Raw genomic sequence first — 17,778 nt, 5'->3', positions numbered from 1 at the left:
TCCATGGGCCAGAGCCCAAAATTTCCTATTTCGGTACACTCAAGGTGGCAAAACTTACTTATAATATTTGAAAGGATCCATGTCTGTAGATGATATTTTGGTATGATAACCATTCCTGAGTGGCAGCTGTGTCACAGTTATCAGCTCATGAAGTTAACCACCCCCTAAAGTAAATTGCATTTTAGACGCTGGTGCATATCCTGGTTTAGCCTCATGGTCAGGACATTTTTCAATGTTCTATAATATTGTCTTTGGTATCATTTTAAAGGGGACCTTCTTAGCTTTCATTCAAGCCCTGTTGTGGATATTTCTCACAAATATAGAGGTCACTTGAGCTCTTCAACCCGTCAATAACGCACATCTTTCTGCAATGTTCGCCTATACTATATACTTTCTTTTAGCCCTGTGGCATCTAGGAATATCAGGGACACAAAACACAAAAACTGGAATACTCACAGGACTGTAAAGATTCAGAAAATGTATAATATACCCATACTATTTCATTGTGTGAGGTGATTGTGAACCTTAAATTAGAAGGGCATTATTACTAAGAAACTAACTAGACCAAAGCCAGTTAGTCCATGGGTCAGACCAGATATCGATATCACCCAAGGTGACACAACTTCATTGGTGCCATTTTATTTGGTACACTAACAGAAGTAAAATAATACATGATAACCTTTCCAAATGAGCAGCTATTTCATTTTTCTTTCAGGAAACCTGTTTCTGTGCCTCTCACGATTGTGTATTTGCCCAGATTTTTACAAATATAGCATTTCAACACCCCTGGTACTGATTAGCCTAGCTTAAACTCTGGGACAGTTCTTAGTTGGCCAACAACCAAGGATAACCAGTACTGTGTACTTCCATTCATTGTGCTAAGCTAGGCTAACGTGCAGCCAGATAGCTTTCTACTAAACACATATAGAGGAAACTGGTATCTATCTTCTTGTCTCACTCTGGAGAAGATTGTAAGCTAATTTCCCATAATGTTAGCATGTTCTTTTAATGTATATGTTAATATGATTAGTTAAAGTGGCTACGAGGAACTTTCATCTTGTGTTGATTTTAGCGGCCTCATGTGGACAAAATACAGCTGTTGCATAGCAACTAGGTAATGTATCTATTTGTGGCTATGTAAGATAAATAATGGTAATATGACGTTGGTGAAGCAAAGTAAACTTTGTTTTAGTAGTGTTCATACACCTAAGTTTCATGTATTTGTTTGTATGTGGCAGGTGAAAACTGACTGAATATGGCCACTGGTGAACAAGCAAGTTTTTACCCAATACCAAAGCGCCCACGGGTGGAGTGCATTATCCACTGTTCTGATGATACAGATAAGCTGGTTTCACTACAAAGTGTCGACTCATGGAGAACTCTGCTCAGGGCAGCTCAGATACGAAATCATGCACCAGTTTTGAAACTGGCAAAAGACATTCCTGAGGGACAGATTCCAGCAATCTACTACCACAGAAAGTGTCGCAGTATCTTCACTATGAAGCAAATTCTTGATGGCTGCTGTGAATAAGGCATACAATGAGCTGTTCCTCTTCATCAGGATGGAGCTTTTTGGCAATCCTCAAGTGATGACAATGACTGATCTCTCTTCTAGACTGGTAGCTTCAATGAACTCCCAAGGCATTGCCCAAGTCAAGGAATCAACCAAGAAGCACATAAGGCGAAACCTGGAGAGTGAGTTTGCTGGAGCCTTGCAGATTTTCCCTGATGAGAAAGGAAAATTCCTCCTCTATCCCGATAACTTGTCCATGAGGGAACTTGCCAAAGAAAATCAGTCTCTCAAAAGGGAGCTGCAGACCCTGAAAAGTGTCAGTGCACAAGATGTTATAGCCAAAGCAGCCATCAAATTGAGAGCAGACATTAAAAGTCGAGATGTTCTTCAAACCTGGCCGCCTGAAGTCAAACCAGAAGCAGAATGTCCTACCATTCCAGAGTCGCTCATTATCTTCCTGTACTCTCTACTCACAGGCTCAAATGATCCTGATCATGCATCCCAGAGAGTGCAGTGCCTTCTGCAGTCATTTGGCCATGACATAGTATATGCAGTGACATGTGGAAATACCAAGCCTTCCAAGCACATTGTTCTGCCATTCAGTGTCAAATCGTTGACAGGAAATGTAGAGTTGATAAACATCCTCAACCGACTTGGTCACAGTGTGTCCTATTCACAGATGGAAGAGATCAACACTGCCCTGTGTCTCCAGAAACTCTCATCATCAGGGAGTGGCATTGCCCTTCCAGCTAACATCCATCCTGGCATATTCACAACTTTAGCCTGGGACAATATCGACCGTCTTGAAGAAACTGTCAGTGGTGAGGGAACATCTCACAGAGTCAATGGGATTGCTGTGCAAGCAAAGCCAGTCAACCCACTTCCTGTCCAACCCATGCCCACTGTTCCCAAAACAAAGAAGAGAAGCATTGATGGACCCCCACCAATGTTACCAACTTACAATGCTGGACAACGGGTAGGGCCACCACAAAGCAAAAAGTCAGATGCCGATACTGCAGCCAATACTAAGCTTGCCAGAGAGAAAAACCTTCTTTGGGTCCTAGCACGCATGTCACAACAAGAAGAACAGTCAGTCAGCAGCTGGACAGGCTTCAACATCCTGACTCGAGGAGAGATGACGGTCATCCCCGACAATATAGGCTATCTGCCTACCATCAATGCTCCAGCGACACAAATGTCTACTGTCAACGATGTGCTTAACCAGTCACTGAGCATCATGCAGTGCTTAGGCCTGAGGAAGATTGTCTGTGTCTTTGACCAAGCCCTGTATGCGAAGGCTGTCAAGATCACATGGAAACACCATGACAAGTTCCATGATATCATCGTTAGGCTTGGGGTATTCCACACCATCTGCACACTGCTGGCAATAATAGGAAAGCGTTTCCAAGATGCTGGACTCAAAGACCTCTGCATTGAGTCTGGCATGATTGCAGAAGGCTCAGTTGCTGGTGTTATGGATGGCCGCAAGTACAACAGGGCAGTGCGACTACACAAGCTCCTGTATGAGGCTCTCATGCGACTGACCTTGAATGGTTTCCTGTCCTGGTTGGAAGAAACTCACAGGAATGACATGGTTCACCTGAATGAGACACTGAAGACCATTGACAGCCTTGGGAAAGAAGTCTCACAACATGCTTTGAAGGAGGTCCTCGAGAACAGCTCTTGTACACGCATCATGGATCTATTTGAAGTCTACCGTGAGTTCCTTAGAGGTGGAAACGGCAGCCTCTCGAACTTCTGGATGTCCTATTTGGACATGGTTGAAATCTTGTTGGGGCTCATCCGAGCATCCAGAGAGGGAGACTGGATGCTACACTTGGCTAGCATTCGAGCAATGATCCCATGGTGCTTTGCTTATGACAGGATGAATTATGCACGCTACCTCCCCTACTACTACGCCCAGATGTCTGAGCTGCCCATCACACACCCAGATGTGTACACAGAATTCATGGAAGGAGGCTTCTCAGTCCAACTGGGCTCCACCGATCCCTTTGACCGAATCCCTGTTGACCAAGCTATAGAAGAAACGGTGAACAAAGACACCCAAACAGCTGGAGGGACAAAGAGATTCAGCTTGAAGCCAGGAGCTGTGACCAAATATTATCTCACAGCTGAGTATAGAAGCATGTACCTCAGACAGCTGAGAGACCTGACAGGTCAAGGCAGGTGCAAATGGTCTCATCCAGATCTACAGAGTCCAAGGATCAAGAGAGATGAAGCAGATGTCCAGTCTCTCATGGACCTTATGGAGAATAACTGGCTCAATCCTATGTCCCCTGATGAGATTGATTTGGTTAGCCTCTCCACTGGCAACATGGCTCCACCTGATGTGACCATAGATCTCTTGAGAGCTCTTGAGAAAGGAGAAGAGGCCTACCAAGCATTCCAGCAAACAAGGTTAGATGCAGACCCACCACCTGTGAAATTCCACGACAAGATGACCAAGCAAAGTCTGAAAACATTCTCCAATGTCAGCACAAAACAAGCTCATGGAAAGAAAGCACAGGATGTGGTTCTGAAGGCAGATAGAAACCTTTTCAGTCACATGATCCTGGTGGCTGAAAGCAGGACGGTGAATCTGAAGGATGTCCTTGCCTACCCATTGGGCCCACTACCATGGGCACTGGCAAATGCTGATGGGTCCTTACGAAAAACAAACAAGGCTGCACTTGCCAGAGAGCTTGAAAAGAATGTATCTCCTGCAGAAGACATCCCAATCCCATCTACTTCCATCATTGATGGGATGAGCCTGGTCCAAAAAATGAATGGCAACAACAAAACCTTTGCACAGGTGGCAGAGTCAGCCTTGACCCAGGTCCTCCATGAGGGAGCACAGAGTGGGAGGATTGATGTTGTTTTTGATGTCTATCACCAGACTTCGATCAAAGATGCAGAACGACTTAACCGGGGTGGAGACATCACTCTCCAGTACAAGAATCTTGCAGGGGGACACCACGTCCAGCAGTGGAGAACATTTCTGTGCAGTTCCTCCAACAAGACCAGTCTCATCAAGTTTCTGGTGGAAGAGTGGAAACTCCCACGATACAGAGCTATGCTGCATGGCAAGGTGTTGTACATGACCTGTGAGGAAACCTGCTACAAGTTGACAGAAGATGGGTGTGAGGAAGCAGCTGAACTGCACTCCACACATGAAGAAGCTGACACCCGTCTGCTCCTGCATGCATTGCATGCAGCAAATGCGGGCTCAAAGTCAGTTATCATCACAGCTGAGGACACTGAAGTCATGGTGCTTTGTCTTGGCTTCCAGAAGGACATCACCTGTCCCATCTACCAGAAGTGTGGGACTCAGAACCGCACACGGTTTGTCGACATCACCAGACTGGCAAGTTCACTTGGAGACAGCATCTGTGACAGCCTAATTGGCTTACATGCCTTCACAGGCTGCGACACTGTCAGTGCATTCGCTGGTCGAGGGAAGCTGAATGCCCTGAAGATAGTGAGAAAGCACACTTCCTGCCAAGAGACTTTTAGTCAACTGGGACAGACATGGAATGTGAGTGATGAGCTGTTCCAGAAAATTGAGCAGTTAGCCTGTCGGATGTATGTTGCTAATAGCAGCACTGCTGAGGTGAACAAACTGCGTTACCAGCTCTTCTGCACCAAAAGGGGAGAGGTTGAGTCCAGCCAGCTGCCACCATGTAGAGACTGTCTCTTTATGCATGTTCAACGAGCCAACTATCAGGCAGCAATATGGAAGTGCTGTCTGCAGGCTAACCCTGTGGTGCCAAGCCCTACTGAGTATGGATGGACAGACGATGAAGGCAAGCTGGCCATTTACTGGATGCGCTCCCCACCTGCACCAGATGTGGTCTTGGAAATGCTAACATGCAAGTGTGTGCATTCATGCAAAATGCCAAGCTGCATGTGCCTGTCAAATGGACTTCCATGCACAGACATGTGCAGGTTACAGACCTGCAGTAACCAAAAACAGCAGGATGGTCCAGAACTGGACTTTGAACTTGGGGAGTCAGATGATGAGAGAAACGAGCAGTTTGATGAATGACAGTGTGATGATTCTGATGGTATTACTGTGGTAGTAGTCTATTGATGCACAGGATGTTGATTCTGGACTTGGTTACCCAGAGCTTGATAACAATAATGTAACCATATTCACATATACCCATTACCCTACCCATTACCATTACATATACCCACTAATGATATGGGATTACATGTATCATTGACTAAGTATATGTAAATGTCAATGTTGTTTAAAATATTAAAATAGTTCATTACCTCACTATGGTATTCCTTTTTATCATGTATTTTGATTGTGTATTTAAACAAATGTATAGAGACCAGTTTGTGACCTAACTGGCTTTGGTCTAGTTCTCATTTAAGGCTCACAATCACCTCACACAATGAAATAGTATGGGTATATTATACATTTCCTGAATCTTTACAGTCCTGTGAGTATTCCAGTTTTTGTGTTTTGTGTCCCTGATATTCCTAGATGCCACAGGGCTAAAAGAAAGTATATAGTTTAGGCGAACATTGCAGAAAGATGTGTGTTATTGACGGGTTGAAGAGCTGAAGTGACCTCTATATTTGTGAGAAATATCCACAACAGGGCTTGAATGAAAGCTAAGAAGGTCCCCTTTAAAATGATACCAAAGACAATATTATAGAACATTGAAAAATGTCCTGACCATGAGGCTAAACCAGGATATGCACCAGCGTCTAAAATGCAATTTAGTTTAGCGGGTGGTTAACTTCATGAGCTGATAACTGTGATACAGCTGCCACTCAGGAATGGTTATCATACCAAAATATCATCTACAGATATGGATCCTTTCAAAAATTATAAGTAAGTTTTGCCACCTTGAGTGTACCGAAATATCGTCTGGCCCATGGACTAAGGTGATCATCCAGGCTCTGGTCATCTCCCGGCTGGACTACGGCAACTCCCTCCTTGCTGGCGCCCCGGCGTTGGCCATCAGACCTCTGGAGCTGGTTCAGAAAGCTGCAGCTCGTCTGGTGTTCAACCGCCCTAAGTTCTCCCACACAACTCCCCTTCTCATGTCCCTACACTGGCTCCCAGGAGCTGCTCGCATCCAGGTTAAGACTCTGGTGCTAGCCTACAGGGCAGTGAAAGGAACAGCTCCTTCCTATCTCCAGGCCATGGTCAAGCCCTACACCCCCGCCCGACCACTTCGCTCTGCTGCCTCGGGACGCCTGGTTGCCCCGTCGCTCAGAGGCCCCTGCTGCCGATCGACCCGGTCCCGGCTCTGTTCTGTCCTGGCCCCACAGTGGTGGACTGAACTCCCCACTGATGTCAGGACAGTGGAGTCGCTTCCCATCTTTCAGCGCAGGTTGAAAACTCACGTCTTTAAGAACTACCACCCTGTTACTTGCTCTTAGCACTTATTGTATTTACTCATTAAGAAAAAAAATCCCTTTCTTGCATTTTAAATCTTTTACTTTAGCACTGGTTTTGCTCTTAGATGCTTGTTTAGATGCACTTATGACCTCTGATGACTAGTAGTTCTCCTGATTTCCTACGTTAAATTATGCTCTTATTGTAAGTCGCTTTGGATAAAAGCGTCGGCTAAATGACTGTAAGGTCATGTCATGTAATGTATAGCTGACGACAGTGTGAGCAGTTTTTGTTTTTTTATTAATGGCGCTTCGTTCTCAAGTTCAGGGCAAAAATACATATGAATTTATATGTGGGATTGGGGGTTGGTAGGGGTGAGTAATGTATAGGGAGTCTTGTGCTGTTCATCACACAGGAGTTCAGTTCCACAGTCGAATGTCATGTGTGTGCTTTGACCTGCTATCTCCCCTAGAAGATGGGGAGACTTTGGGTTTGGGGGGGGGGTTCTTTTTCGTTCTTTCTTTCTTTTCAAGGGAACTTGGTCTGCTTTCTCGTTTTCTTTTCTCCCAACAACTTAGATGGCTGGCAACGCTAGTAGTGACAATCTAGGAATGGGGGGCCCTGACCCGGTGAAGTTCTTGTCGTGGAATGTCAAGGGGTTAAACAATCCTGTAAAGAGGTCTAGGGTCTTTTCCCACGTGAAAAAGCTAAAAGTTGACGTGGTTTTCCTACAGGAATCACATTTACGCATTAAAGACCAAACTAGTGTTGTGGTTACAACGCCCCGAGCTGCCTCCCTGGCACGTTCAAGCCACTCCCCCTGCTCGGACATGGCGGAAACATCTGAGCGCTCGGCTCGCGCTCTGAGGAGACGAGCGCTGCGCTGCACCAGGTGTTTGCCATCATCTATCAGGCACACCTGCGGCAATCAGGCAGCCCTCTACAAGAAGCCAGCCAGAACGTCTCTCCGTGCTTCGACGTACTGAACCCTGCGGTCTCTCCCTCCGCGACTTCCACGGCTCCCCGCGTCTCCCTCACTCCTCGTCCCCAGCGACCTTCACGTTTTTCCCCGAACCTCTCCAGCGATCTCCCTCCGTGTCTCTCTACCTGAACCCCTCCTTTCGGACTTGACTTCCTAGATCTCGGACCCGGACTTCCTCGGACAACCCCTCGCTCTACGGATTCGGACTTTGGTAGCCGGGCACACGCACATCGTCTCAACAACCCCCACCTGAGGTTCCCCTGTTATTTATCCCTGTGGCAGTGTTGTTTATTTTGCCTGGATTAAAATCGCCCTTCGGGTTATCCCGGTGCTCTGTTGTCTGTCTGTCCTTTGGGTTTCGCTACACTGGCCTCTGGTCTTCATTCGAGACCCCGTAACAACTAGACTACAACACCCTGGGTTTCATCAAGTCTTTCACTAAGAGTTCAACAACAAAGCCAGGGGTGTTGCCATATTGATTAGTAAAACGATCCAGTTTTCTACTACCAAGGTTATTTCAGACAAGAATGGGAGGAACTTAATCATAACTGGTAAACTCTGGCACACTCCTGTGCTGCTAGTGAATGTATACGCCCCCAATTTTGATGATGTAGGATTTGCAAAGGGATTTCTGGGTAAAATTCCAAATTTAAATTGCCATCTTCTGCTTTCGGTGGTGATTTGAATTGTGTCATTAACCCAGCCCTGGACCCCTCAACCCTGCTCCTCCCTCTGCTATGTCTAAGACATTTTCTGATTTTATGGCTCAGACTGGGTGCACTCACCCCTGGAGATTTCAGAAGCCCCAGGCAAGGGAGGACTCTTTCTTCTCACATGTACACCACTCTTATTCCCGCATTGATTATTTTTTCTTCGAACGCTCATTATTACCAAAAGTCACCTCCTCCAATTACTTACCCATTGTAATCTCAGACCACTGCCTGTCACCCTCGACACCGCCCTGTCCGCGTAGACTCAACTCCCTCCTCCTATCAGATGCAGCTTTTTGCACATATGTCTCAAGCTCCATTGATGTCTTCCTCTCCCTAAATCAGACGGGCTCGACCTCCCACTCGCTCCTACAGGAGACGCTTAAGGCATACCTTAGAGAGGGCAAAGTATTTCTTATTCCTCGCACCAATACAAAACTCGAAAGGATGAACAGGATCGACTCTCTAAAGCTATCCTTGATTTGGACCACCAATACGCCTCCACACCATCCCCTGAGCTATACAAACAGCGCCTAAACCTACAATCTGAATTTAATCTTTTGACCACTGACGAGGCAGAACGCTTACTACTGCACTTACGCGGCACCTATTATGAACATGGCGATAAGGCAAGCCATCTGCTGGCTCACCAATTAAAGCGCCTCACCGCTTCTCGTCTGATTCCCCAAATTAAAGACTCCTCTGGTACTCTTGATTTCCGACCCTGCGAGGATCAATGACACCTTCAAATCCTTCTATTCCTCCCTGTATAAATCTGAATTCCCACCAGATCCTTCCAATATGAATCAGTTTCTGGGCGATCTAGCAACTCTGTCTGTTGATGCTGAGACTGCGAACGACCTAGATTCCCCTCTAACTCTAGATGAAGTTATTCAGTCTATCATGTCAATGCAGAGTGGCAAGGCCCCGGGACCCGACGGGTTCCCAACTGAGTTCTTTAAGAAATTTCGTGCCAAGCTGGCCCCCCTACTCTTTTCTATGTATAATGAATCACTCGAGCGTGGCTCGCTGCCGCCCACCTTAACACAGGCGTCAATATCTCTACTTCTTAAGAAGGGGAAAGACCCCACTTTGTGTAGCTCTTTTAGACCCCTGAGCCTCCTTAATGTGGATGTAAAGATATTGGTGAAGGTGTTGGTGAACCGTCTGGAGGTGGTCTTACCAGGCATTATTTCAGAGGAGCAAACTGGCTTTTTTAAGGAAAGGCACTCATTTTTTAACATTCGAACGCTATTTAACATTATTTATTCAAAACAAGTCTCTAATGCCCCTGAAATAATCATTTCACTCGACGCGGAGAAGGCGTTTGATCGAGTTGAGTGGGACTACCTGTTCGCTGTTCTTGAGAAGTTTGGCTTCGGGAACAAATTTAGCTCATGGATTCACCTCTTGTATAACCCCCCCCCCCCAGGCCAGTGTCTGCACCAATAATTCCTGTTCTAACTACTTTCCCCTCAAACGTGGGACACGTCCGGGGTGCCCGCTGTCCCCGCTGTTGTTTGCCCTCGCCATCGAGCCCCTCTCAATCGCGTTGCGGTCGTCCGCCTCCTTCCGGGGCATAGTGCGAGAGGGAGTAGAACAGGCTGTCGCTATACGCGGATGACTTACTGCTCTATATGTGACCTGTCTGCCTTCTATTCTCTCTGTTCTTTAGAACTTCGGCTCCTTCTCTGGATATAAGTTGAATCTTCAGAAAAGTGAGTGTTTCCCATTAACTCAGCGGTGTTACGGCGTCAGCAGACGGACTTACCTTTCAAATATCTAGGAGTGAACGTGACGCGCTCGTGGCCTGCCCTCTTTTCAGCAAATTTCGCTCCCATTCTCGCCCAAATGAAAGCCGATTTTCAGGGATGGGGTAGCTTGCCTTTATCACGTATAGGCAGGATTAACGCCGTAAAAATAAACACTTTGCCCAAATTCCTTTATTTATTCCCCTGTGTTTGCCTAAATCCTTTTTTAAGTCAATTAATCAGGCCATTACTACATTTATATGGGATGGAACATCCCCCAGAGTTGGTAGGTCTCTGTTGCAGAGGTGTAAATTCAGTGGAGGTCTTGCACTACCCAACTTTCTGTATTACTACTGGGCAGCCAACATCCAGAAGTTGTCATTCTGGTTCCACGCCTCAGACACACCATGGTGCCATCTGAAGGCTCGATCCTGTGTCTCCTCATCTCTCCCCACCTTGCTTTGCTCCTCTCTCCCGACCCCTCCTTCGCGCCACACAGGCAACCCTTTAGCGCTTTCCACACTCAAAATTTGGTATCAATTTCGGCGTCACTTTAAACTCCTCTCTGCATCCAGTCTGGGCCCCATTGAAAATAATCATTTACCCCGCCCCCCCTTGATAGATAATGTTTGTTTTTCCCCTCTGGAAAAGGAAAGGTATCAAAACCATTCAAGACCTGTATTCAGATGACATTTTCCCCAGCTCCCCTTCCCTGGCCACTAAACACACTCTGCCTCCATCCCACTTCTTCCGTTTCCTCCAAATTAGACACTTTGTTTCCTCCCAATTTCCCGGCTTCCCTGCCCTACCTATTCGCCAGTCTTGTGAGGACTTATTGACCCCTATACCTGGCCGGAAAGCAGCCATTCTCAGATTTATTCTTGTATTATGTCAATGAACAAACATTCTACCAGCAAAACTAAAGTGGCCTGGGAGCGTGAGTTGGGGTTGAGTTGGCGAACGAGTGGTGGGATGGGGCAATTGACAGAGTACGCTCCACTACTTCCTGCGCCCGCCTCGGTCTCATTCAGTTCAAGGTTTTACACAGAGTACATTTTTCAAAATCAAGACTGTCTGAGATTTACCCGAATGTGAGTGATGAATGTGATCGCTACCACATCTCCACATGCAGCCTTACCCACGTTTGTTCACTGCCATAAGCTGCGAACGTACGGATAGCTCTCTTTGGTATCCCAGAAGATCTTTTATCTCTGAGCCCTAAGCATGCGGACGTGGTGGCTTTCACATCCTTATTGGCGCGCAGGATTCTTCTACACTGGAAGTCGCCCCCCACCCCCAGCCCCCTGGTCTCCCTATGGCTAAGTGATGTGAGCCACTTTTTAAAACTTGAAAAAATCATGTTCTCGCTCGAGGTTTGCGCCCACAAATGTACTGTGAGGTGGCAGCCCCTCATTTCGTACTTCACCGCTCTGCGGAGGTTCCCCTCCGATGACCAGCAATGATTTTGAATCTTAATTTTAATTTTTCATTTATATTAATGTAGACCAAGCCTCGTTTACTTTTTCTCGTTTCTACCTTCCCTTTTTTTCTTTTCTCTTTTTCTCCTGATGTTGTTTGTGTATTTTTTATTTGTATTTGTATTTATTTATTGAGTTTTTTTTCAGGGGACCATGTTGTTAGGAGGGAGGGGGATGTGATGGGGGGGACTGTTATAGAATAGAATAGAATACAATAGAACACAATAAAATAGAACTTTATTTGTCATTGTACAAGTACAACGAAATTGGAAAGTGCAGTCCTTGTCAGTGCAAAGATCAATATAAAAAGAATTAAAAACATAAAACACACACACAGTCATTTCTACATTCTACTGGACACCAACATACTGCACAAAAAGTCAAGAATCAAGACTTAGCAGCATTTAGTGCGGTTATGGCTCGGGAATAGAAGCTGTTCTTTAGTCTGTTTGTCCAAGCTCTTATTGTCCTGTTACGTCTCCCCGAGGGCAGCAGTTCAAACAGATGGTGTTCTGGGTGGGATGGGTCCTTGAGGATGCCATGGGCTTTTTTGAGGCAGCGGGAACTGTATAGGTCTTCCAGGGAGGGGAGTGGGCATCCGATAATCTTCTGGGCGGTGGTGATGACCCTCTGGAGCGCTTTCCCCTCTGCTACTGTGCAGCTGACAAACCAGACACAGATGCAGTAGGTCAGTATGCTCTCTATGGAGCAGTGGTAGAAGGACACAAGCAGTGAGGTGGTAAGGTGGTTCTTCCTGAGGATCCTCAGGAAGTAGAGTCTCTGCTGTGCCTTCTTAACCAGTGCTGTGGTGTTAACGCTCCAAGTCAGGCCCTCCTCTATGTGTATGCCCAGAAATCGGAAGTCCGAGATACTCTCCACACAGTCCCTGCCGATGAAAAGGGGATGACTGTCCATTTTGTTCCTCCTGTTGTCTATAATCAGCTCGTTGTCTTGGAGGTGTTGATGATCAGGTTATTTTCACTGCACTACACAGACAGCCGCTCCACCTCATCCCAGTATGCAGACTCATCCCCCCCAGAGATAAGCCCAACCACCGTAGTGTCATCTGCAAACTTGACGATGGTGTTGCTGGAGTGAGCGGGGGTGCAGTCGTGTGTGTACAGGGTGTAGAGTAGGGGGCTCAGCACACAGCCCTGTGGGGAGCCAGTCCTTGAGGCTGAGGGCTGAGGAGATGTGGGGGGCCTACTCTGACCCTCTGTGGGCGCTCAGACAGAAAGTCCTTAATCCAGAGGCAGATGAAATAAGCAAGGCCCAGTTCTGTCAGTTTGGTCACCAGTCTGTGGGGGAGGATAGTGTTGAATGCAGAGCTGAAGTCCACAAAGAGCAGCCTGGCGTAGCTCCCTTGCTGCTCTAGGTGGGTCAGGGCGGTGTGGAGAGATGTGACTATAGCGTCCTCTGTGGACCTATTTGCTCTGTAGGCAAACTGGTGTGTGTCGAAAGTGGGTGGGAGGCTTGAGATGATGTGACTCCGAACCAGTTTCTCAAAGCACTTCATTACGACGGGTGTGAGTGCCACAGGTCGGTAGTCATTCAGGCTGCTGACAGTGGACTTTTTTGGCAGTGGGACTATGGTGGATGACTTCAGACAGGGTGGGATGGTGGACTGGGATAGGGACTGATTGAAGATCTTGGTGAAGACCCAGGCCAGTTGGTCCGCACATTCCTTCAGCACCCGTCCAGGGACGCCATCGGGACCCGCAGCCTTCCTCGGGTTCACTGCCCTCAGTGTGCGCCTCATGCTCCTCCACCCTGAGGATGAGGCTGCTGTAGGCTGGTGGATGGAACGTGGCTGCCTCCGGTGTTATATGCTCTGTTCTTGTTTGTTATATTTTGTCTTTAAAAACCCAAGAAAAAAAAAGAAAAAAAAAGAAAAAAGAAAAGGTGGGTAGTCCATAGACATAGCCATGAAACTTCTCACATCCAATCACTAACCCTCGGGTCTCCTTTTCAATTTGGGCGTATCGCGTTTCAGTCTCTATCATTGCTCTGGACGCATTTGCCACTGGTCTCCAATTGTCGTGGTCAGCCTGGAGAAGCACGGCACCCAGTTCGTCTTTGGATGCGGACGTGGAGATTTGTGTTCTGCGTGAGGGATCGAAAAAGGTAATTACCGGCTCTGTACTAAGTGTCTCTTTAAGTTTTTTCCATTCTCCGTCATGTCTGGCAGTCCACTTGAACACTTTGCCTTTGTGCAGCAGATCTCTGATACAGACCGTTTTTGCAGAGATTCGGGATGAACTTGCCCAGGAAATTTACCACACCCATGGCTCGCAGTACTTCCTTCTTGTCCGTAGGTGGGGGCATGTCTAGAATGGTCTGTACTTTGGAGCGGTCTGGTTCCACTCCTTCTCCAGACAGCTTGTCACCTAAGAAAATGATCTCTGTTGCCCCGAACTGACATGTGTTTTTGTCCAGTTTCAGACCACTCAACTGGATTCTTTGTAGGAGGTTCAACAGTCTCTCATTGTGTTGTTGTTGTGTAGAGCCCCACACAACTAAGTCATCAATGTAAACGCGGGTGCCTTCTAGACCCTCAATGATCATTTCCATTGCTCTGTGATCGATTTCGGGAGCCGATCTGATTCAAAATGGAAATCTAAGAAAATAGTATCTACCAAACGGTGTGTCGAACGTGCAGTACTTGCTGCTCTTATCATCCAATTTCAGTTACCAAAAGCCATGAGATGCATCTACTTTACTGAAGATTTGGCCCCTGACATTTCACTAGTAATTTTTTCCCGTTTTGGTATCTGGTAGAACGCTCTCTTTTAATGTTCTCATTAAGGTCTTTGGGGTCTAGGCACACCCTTAACTCACCATTGGGTTTCTTTACACATGTTATGGAGTTCACCAAGTCTGTTGGTTGTTCGATACGATGTATGACTCCCAGTTTCACCATCTGGTTGAGTTATTTCTTTAAGCTGGCTTGAAGTAGTGCTGGCACTCTCCATGGGGCATGCACGACTGGCTTGGCATCCCTTTTCAACTCTATTCTGTAGGTGAATGGCAACGTCCCTTGGCCTGTGAAGATATCAGGAACTTTTGCACAATGTCAGTTACTGTGTTGCTGTGAGTCTTAAGAACCATCTTTTCACTGTTGATTTGGTAGACCCTCTTGACCAGCTCAAGGTCCTCACGTGCTTTGTCTCCCAGAAGTGACTCGTGATCATTAGGAACAGCCATGAACATCAGGTTTTGTTGCTTCCTTTCACATTCACTTTCAGCCTGTACACCCCTTTTGTTTCTATTCGCTGTCCGTTATATGCCTTCAGTAGGACTGTCCGTTTATGTATTCGTGGCCTCTCTTTAAGTGCTTTAATGTCTTTTACACTAATCTGGTTGGCTTTTGCCCCTGTGTCTAATTTGAAGAAGACCATTGTCCCATCAACTAACAGAGGTGCCGTCCATTTGTCTGTTCCCACTGCACTGACTTGATGTCCAGTCTATACTCTCAGTTGGCTGCACACAATTTCCAGAGTCACAGGAAACCATGTTCTCTAAAAGTGAATCACTCAGTGAATCACTGTCCTCATCAGTTTCATCTACTACATGCGCCTTGCGTTCTTTCCTTTCTCTTCAGAAACACATTTTTGCATGGTGGTTTTATCCCTTACACCTGGAGCACGTTTTACCAAATGCTGGCCATTGCCTGGGTTTGTGATTATCGCCACAACTTTTGCAGATAAATGTGTCACTTCAAGCGCCTCGGTATTTTTCGCGCCCATTTTCCTTGAATGAAAAGGCGTCTATATTCGCACTTGGCAGCGCTAAAGCTAGTCCCTTAACGGCACCTTCAAACGGTTCCATGTGCTGTTTAGCTAACTCGCTGGCCTGGCATATTTGCACAGCATTGCCCAAACTGAGTTCCGCTTCTCTTACCAATCTTTCTCTGACTTGTCACATGATGTGCCGAGCACAATTTGATCACGAATCGTCGACTCTTTCAGGGCATTGAAGTTACAGGTACTAGCCTTTAGCTTAAGGTCTGTGAGAAAACTATCAAAAGCCTCTCCTTCGCGTTGCATCCGCGATCTAAACACATTCCTTTCGTAAGTCTCGCTGTCTTTGGACAGACAGTGTTCGTCGAATTTCTGGATGACTTCGTCCAGCTTGTTTTTGTCTCCCTCGTTTGCAAACGTGAAAGTGTTGTACACCTCCAGCGCATCAACTCCAGTGAGAGCAGCATGGCGGTCTTTCGCTCATTTGATGCCCCTGTCACCCCTATAGCCGCGACATACAGCTTGAACTGCTGCTTGAAATTTATCCAGTTCGCGTCTACATTTCCAGTTAACTTTAAAGTCCCCGGTGGTTTTATCGCATCCATTTTCTGTCTGGCTCACTCCTGGTACCATGTAATGTTCTGTTATGCAATAAATCAAGCTGAAAAGTAAATCTTGTCTCTGTGTATTTGATCACGTCTTGTCTGCTCAGTGGCTGTCACATGTTCTGACCCTAGAACGTTCTGACCCTAGAACCTTAACCCTCTACAATAAGCAAGATATACCAATACTGCCACCTACTAGCCCGGTGGGCACATATCATTACATCGTTTACAGGTAACCATGGGGCTAAATTCAGAGGGTCCAATGGTTGCAGTCGTTTTGCCAGGATTTCACACTCTGGTGGTTTGATGGTGCCACTTAGTGAATTTGCATCTGCTGATTCTTGATTAAAGGTCTACACCACACTAAAACAACTTATTTTCACTGAATACTGATATACTTCGGGACATCCAAGTCAGACATCGACCCTGGTGCTTATCTTGACATTTTAAGCGCAATCTATATGCAAAGCAGTGAATTTCAGCTAAGTGCTGCTTCTGTGTGTGGCGGAGGGCTAAGACGAAGAAAAGGGCCAACAACGCCACCTGGGGAATTGCACCCCAGGAAATACTATTTCTCTTTAAAACCAGAATTAAGGATCTGGAGCTTAACCAGGTGAACAGATTCGCTACTGAAAAAGGACAGAGACGTGGTTCAAAAATATAAATACTTTGTTTAATTGATCAAAACAAGAAAGGTCCGGAACTGAAGCTGCTGAGGAAATCAAGCAACAAAAAAAAACGATTAAAACCAACATGAAGCCATTTAATCTTTATTACAAATAATTTGTAAAATTTATCTTTTAATACAATTAAGAAAATGTAAAAGAACCACTTTAAAATAAAGTAAAAATGCCCAGCCTGCACAAATAATGGTAACCAAACTAGAAAACTAGGCTGAGGCCAACTGTGGAAGGCAGACTAACTGAGGAGTGCCCAGGGGTGCTACCAATACTCACCTTCCCTGCAGCACAGCAAACCAACAGCAAACCTCACAGCAGACTGGTGAACTCTCCACACGTGTCCCGGTGCTCCTACTCACGCGCACACGCACACACACGCACACACACACACACACACACACACACACACACACACACACACACACACACAAACACACACATGCCGGGACCTCACCACAAGTGCCTAGCCTCCCACAAGATGACACTCAGACCGCTGAGGGGAATAACTAACAAAATAAGTCAAATAGGTAAACAAAAAAACAAACTAAAGAAGGGTCAACCCAGTTAGTAATCAAAAGAAACTAAGGCAAAACAGCAGCAGGTGAACCACCTCCAGCAGGGAACCTTAACACCAGGAAATACTCCTGATAACCAGCACAACAGTGGCAGCAAACACTAGAGGCTCCACGCTAGAAGTTCAGGAACTGCAGCACCGCGAGGAAGAGAGAAGGCAAAAAAAGGATTGCACAGGTGGTCACAGGTGGCTTAGATAACCTGGCCCTGATGAGGAGATTTGCTGAGGGAGGAGTCAGGCCTGGAGCTGCATTCACAACCACTCAACCTACCAATGAAGCACTCCCCACCACATGTGGTTATAACAGCGGTATTACACCCGTGGTTTGTCAGGCTGTCCAGGGTGTCTCCCCGCCTGCCGCCAAATGACTGCTGGGATAGGCTCCA

Source organism: Lampris incognitus, chromosome 1 (genome assembly GCF_029633865.1).
Source record: "Lampris incognitus isolate fLamInc1 chromosome 1, fLamInc1.hap2, whole genome shotgun sequence".
In the NCBI taxonomy this organism is placed as follows: Eukaryota; Metazoa; Chordata; class Actinopteri; order Lampriformes; family Lampridae; genus Lampris; species Lampris incognitus.
This window is presented reverse-complemented; position numbering follows the sequence as displayed.